The sequence below is a fragment of the Nylanderia fulva genome, unplaced genomic scaffold, assembly GCF_048542155.1.
Source record: "Nylanderia fulva isolate GAGA-0341 unplaced genomic scaffold, ASM4854215v1 Scaffold113, whole genome shotgun sequence".
Taxonomy (NCBI): domain Eukaryota; kingdom Metazoa; phylum Arthropoda; class Insecta; order Hymenoptera; family Formicidae; genus Nylanderia; species Nylanderia fulva.
The window spans coordinates 102,893-109,353 of NW_028189335.1; positions in this window are offsets into that span (position 1 = coordinate 102,893).

The following is a 6,461-nucleotide window of genomic DNA, read 5'->3' on the forward strand; positions in this document are numbered from 1 at the left end:
GTGACAGAACATACGAGACTGCATGCCGAATAATCGATTATCTCTCTGTTGCGACTATGGATGCTTCCCTGAGAAAGACGTGCATGTAAACGTTGTTTTTGATTAGCACAAGTGTAATTCGCCTCGTCATCGCTCGCACACACGGTGCTAAACAGGATGAGCCTCCTGTTTGGCTTGGGACGATATGCTACACAAAGGTCTCGTTAAGCCCGACAATTAGTTATCTCGTGTACTTTCTTCGGCGTTGAAATTAGGCTGTCGCCTTAGTCGAGGCTATTGTTGCTGTTGGAAAGGAGCCCGTTGAAATTGCAAAATTACCTTACCGCTATTCGACAAAATTTCATTCTTCTTTTTATACGTGTCTGAAGCGTAAATATATGATTCTGAACCCTCTCTTGTGGTCCTTCAGTTCCAAAAATGACAAATGAAATAATATTATTTCTGGATCTTCTCATAATGTAAGATTCAGAATTAGGTAATAACTATATATATAGTTGATTAGTTAAAAGTTAAAAAGTTAATAACTTTTAACTTAGCTTAGTTACCTTAAAATGTATTAATTTTTAACTTTAACTATAGTTATTTTTGAAACTTATTAACTTTTTCCTAAGTTACATTTTTTTATCTCTGAAGTTGTTTTATATAAGTGATAAATGTATTATTTTGAAATTAAAGTATTATTAATTTTTATGTTCATTTGTCATTAATTGTAATTATCAAAAAATATATTTCTATATAAAAATTAAAATTTCTTTGTTATTATAAATTTTAAAAGAATTAACAAATAAAAATCTAAGTTAATATAAATAATGTTTTTAAAAATTAACTTTTGATTTAACTTTCGTTAATTTAATTTTCATTCAATTTTATAACTGAGTTAATTTTTGTTTATGCAATTTTTAATTAAATTAATTTTATAAGCAACTAATTTTAACTTAACTTATTGTTAATTTTTAAAAATCATTAACTTACGCAACCCTGTCAGATATAAATAGATATAAAATAAATATAAAATATAGAGATGAGAATAAAATAAATATAAAATAGAAATAATTTTAATAAGAGAAAAGACGAAAAAATAATTAAAATTGAAATGCTAAAGTTGCTATATATGCGAAACAGATTTATGATAATGATTTTAATACTTTTATTCATTCAAAACATATTATTTGTTTTCATAATAGGACAACATATTTGTGCCTTATATATATCCTTTTTGTTTTTTAATGCATTAGTTTATTAAATCTAACAGAAAGAACTTTTTTATACAAAGATCTTTGAATTATGATTCATTATGAATATGACATTTTGAACTAATCTGAATAACATAATTTTCATTGTAAGTTTTTTTTGATAAATAAAACACAAGAAAAGAAAACAAAAACTTTTTTCTTTATCTCGATATAAGTTATTTATACGATTCCTCTCAAGTATGTTCACCACACATTGCAAAAGATAAGACTATTTCTCAATTACGAAGGCACATCATTCATTTTATGTAATAATCATGCAATTAAGTAATTGAAGCATTCTCACGCGAAGATTCCTTACTGAAGTATACATTTAGTCAGAAGAGATCGTCCCTTTTTTTAACACTATCACTCTTTGCTAATATATTGATGATTATAAAAAAAATAAAGTACAATTTAATAATATGTTCACAATATCTTCTACTCAATATTAGAACAACAAAATAATTTTTTTAGGAATATTTTTTTCTACATATATGTATTATATACACATGTATAAAAAAATTAATATATATTCCTTTATCGTTCATCATCATTTATTACATTTCCTTGATGCGAGGCAATACTTACAAATATTATTTAATAATTTCACATTATTCACATTAATATTATTTAATAATTTCACGTCAATCTTTATTCTTATCGGTGTTCGTAAAATCATACGAATATGTATATACATATAATCATCATTCTTAATATTTATGTAACGCACGCAGACCTTGTGACGATAAGCATTTGTGTATTTTTTAATAAAATTGTTACATAAATCACATGGATTTACATCTCATATATACATCACATATACTTGTCTAATTCTCAAGGCAAAGTGTTGATGCATGAACTGTGATCTTAATTTTAATTACAAATTCTTTTGCTATAAATCTTTTTAATGTCTAATTTTGGAATTCTTCAAAATTTTTTTTTAATTGACATGTCAAGACAATTGTTTTCGATTTTATTCAAGTGACTAAAAATGAAGAGATTTTTCAATGATATTTTTTGTTCACATTTCATTATTATATATCTTTATAATTAATAATTAATAAAAATTTTATGTGCGTAATATTAAAACTGTGTAATAATTGATTAAAATAAATATTATCATATATTTATCAAGCGTTGCACGATGAGAATATTTTATTAATTAAATGTTATTTGTCAAGGCTCATATTTATATATAAATATATACGTATACTTGTATGCATATTTATTTAACATTTTTAATTTTCACAATTATTTAAAAGAAAAAAGTAAACAATATACATATATTCAAAAGAAATATTAATTTGACTAATTTCCTTCAAAAAGTCTCTTAATGAATTAATTATTCATAAGCAAAATGGCAATATTAAAAAAGAAAAATTTGACATCCTGAAATCATACGGCGATAATGCAGTTTTAAAGTTTGTCGAGTATTATCGAAGGTTCAATTTTAAACATACTTATTATAAATATACTCATGTGTAAATATTCTATTCTGTATCAATACAACACTAAAAAATTAATCAATAAGATTAGTTATGTAGCTAGCTAATTATAATATTCATGACTTTCCGCTGTAAATTATTTCTGAATATTGATCTGACATTTCTGTTTGCATTGAAACTCACATTTATGATAATTCTTCAAAAAATGATTCATTTATTGTTGTATCTTTATCTATACATATATGTGTAGCTATATTATGACAATCAATCATAATAAATAAAAAAAAATATTTTAATCAATATAAATCATTTTTTGATATTTATCATTAAGTTCTCAAGTTGATGAGAATCACATTTATTTATCAAATCTATTGATCAAATTTACATATATATTTAATTGAGGATGTGCATTATTTCAAATAGATGCAATAGATTTAAAATGGAAATAAAATATAAGATGCCTATTCTGCATTCAAGATGTTTTTAAAAACTATATGTTTCACAATTATATTTAAATGATTTTTGTTATCCATTTTTTATTTTAAATGCATTCTTCTTGCAAACTAAAAATTAATCGAGATATAAATAATATATGTACAACAATCAATAATGTATGCATGTATAATCAAAATGTTATTAAAGAAGTCATTAAGTAAATGTCTGTACTCGTAAACAATAATAAATATTTCTGGCAAAAATATATAAAATTTATAAAAGGAAATTTATAAAGAAAATTTATAGTTTATCAAAATTTAATAAAAGAAATAAAAATTTAAACATAAGTTATAATTGTAAGAAGTAAATAATAAAAATACAAATTTAAATATATCTAATATATGTACAATATATATAAAACATTTGAAAAAACCATTGTCATTTTTAAAAACACTTTAAAAATGCCTACATTCCATTTTCTATTTTAAATAGCTATCTAGATAACATTTTACATATTATATTTTCAAATGAAAAGTTTCCAACTATTTTGCATTTTCTATTTTAAAAGGATTTAGACATTATTTTGCACATATCTGATTTTGATGTATTCGTTTTTTCTTTTGTTCAGGTTAAAATACAATTTAATTTTTCCATTTATAAATATATGTTTGTTCATTAAGTCACAAACTTCTATTTTATACCATAAAATATTAAAACTAAAAACATTGTAGAGAAAAATAATATTAACAAAAAATATTTATTTCGATGTCTTCAATTTCCTTTCAAAATTTGTCGGTCTAATAATTTTTAACACCCTGTATACACATTTTATTTACATACATTATATATATATATATATATATATATATAGAGTTATATATATATAATGTTTATATATATATATATATTATATATGTAATATTTATATATATCAATATATAGCTATACTTATATATTTCTCTATGTTCTATATATCTATATTTGCTATATATACACTATCTATATATATAATATATATCTCTATCATAATTATATATATTTATATAATTATATATATTTATATATATATATATATGTATATATAAATCAAATTATTCATTTATATACCTTTTATTATAAAATTTTTAAAATCTTTAATTTACACATCATAATTTTCTAAGAAAAATTACAGGAGATATTTCTCTTTTTAATTATTTTAGTTTTTTAATTTATTAGAAGGCGCGTACTTTGCGATCAAACTGTCCGAAAACTAAAGGAAAAAAAACACGAATTAAAGATTTAGAGGCAATTATGCGACGATCTCAAAAAATTATTGTAAAATATCCGTTGATACTTTAATCGCAGTAATGCAGAGCAAATTTAAGGAGCAAAAATTTATAAGAGTAAATTTCTACGTTACCATTTATTAAACATAATTCTTAATCTAATTGTATTACAAAAGTATAACATTAGAATATAAATAATGATAATTTAAAATTGATAAACATAAAATGAGAATAGAATGATTAATGTGTTTGCAAATTTATTTTTTTTTAATTTGCATTTTCGGTATTACGGTGATTAAATTATCAGCTGATATTGCAACCATCTTATGAGATCGTAACGTAAAATCTTTTTTTGCTTGCCAGCGCTTTGTGATAATTGTGAATGTATAATTAATTAATACGCTTCATAATTGCTGACAATTTTATATTGAAAATTGTAATTCTCATTTTTAATGATAAATGTAGATTTTTGGTCATAGGAATAGGATTTTTGCTCATAGGAACATTCAGTTCCGAATAAAAAACAAGTTCAACTGTTAAATATCTGGATATAAAAAAGTTATTAAAAAATCATATGCTTGATGCAAGCAGTTTAAAAAAATTATTTTATAATATGCGATTATTAAATGTATTAGGAATATTTATATCTTGGTAAAAATTAATAATTATTAATTTTTTAAATTATAACTTTTCACTTTTCTATTTTGTTTGCAATAAAAATGCGGACATATGAAAATCAATATGTTTAGTCTTGTTTTTTTAAAAGTTGATAAAAGTTATTTATAAACATCAATTGTGAATTATATTAGAAATTATAAGCGTGCATTGTGTTGTCTAGTATATAAATTATTTAATTACCAGATATGTATGTATCACTGAGAAAAAAATGTTGTTAATTCAATTGAACGTCGACATCACGGGCTATTTTTGTTTAAACATATGCAGTATAAACAAAAGCATGACATCTTGATTTGATTAATTATGCCATTGAATTAACAAAATACTGATGAATCAACTGCATATGTTTGTGGCAGCCGATGACATCGATGTTCAATTGAATCAACATTTTTTTCTCAGTATATATATTATACTTTTTACTGAAATCCGCTTTTAAATATAATAATTAAATCAATAAGATGAAATATATTTAACAGTCATATTTGATACGTGAAAAAATAATATTTTATCCGTAAATTTCTCTACTATGTTTTTACTTAAATATTTTATACGTCAATCTATGTTTCATATAATTTAATTATTATTTTTATTTAAATATAATGCATTCCAAACATCAACCAAACATTGAGCCGAGAAAAAATGAATACAAATGTCAGTTTTTTCTTTTTATTATTTTTCTTCTCATTTCTTATGTTATTTTAATTAATCTTTTTTTTATTGCAATAGAGACACTATAAAATCAGTATAATTATCTAAGAGATAGCATCGTTGCCTTTAGTTGCCTTCCGATTTAATGTAATAATTTAAATTTTTAGTTATTGTAATTTGTTTCGAATGTAATTTTATTTTTGAACAAATTATTATTTCTCATGAAAACTAATCGCGGAAAGCCTTTAAAAAGGGATATATTTACGTATATTTTATATACGTATAATATAATTATATATTTTTATATAATATAATTACATATATATATAAATAATAAATAAATGAATGCATGTGTGTACAAAAATCTAATTTTTTTACGCATTTAACAATCTAATTATTAACGTGTATGTAGGAATAAATCACGCGTTGCGCCGAGCCGAGGAAGACGTCGGCGCGGTATCGATCTCGTCCGCCTCGCGTGTTCTCGAATTTCGAGAGAAGTAGCGCGTCAAACCATCGCGCCACGCCACGCCACGCCGGTAACACGGCGCGTTATCATCCCCGTGTTATTGCGATAACGCCGCTGATCTTACGTAAAATAAAAAATACGAGACATGCAACATGTGACACATGCATGCTCGCGAAAGCTTTCATCACGATATTGCGGGATGTCAAGCGCGAGCTGTGTCGAGTTAGCTGCTCGGATCCTGCGAACCGTCCGGTGACGCGACGTGATGATGAAGCCGAAGGATGTCTCG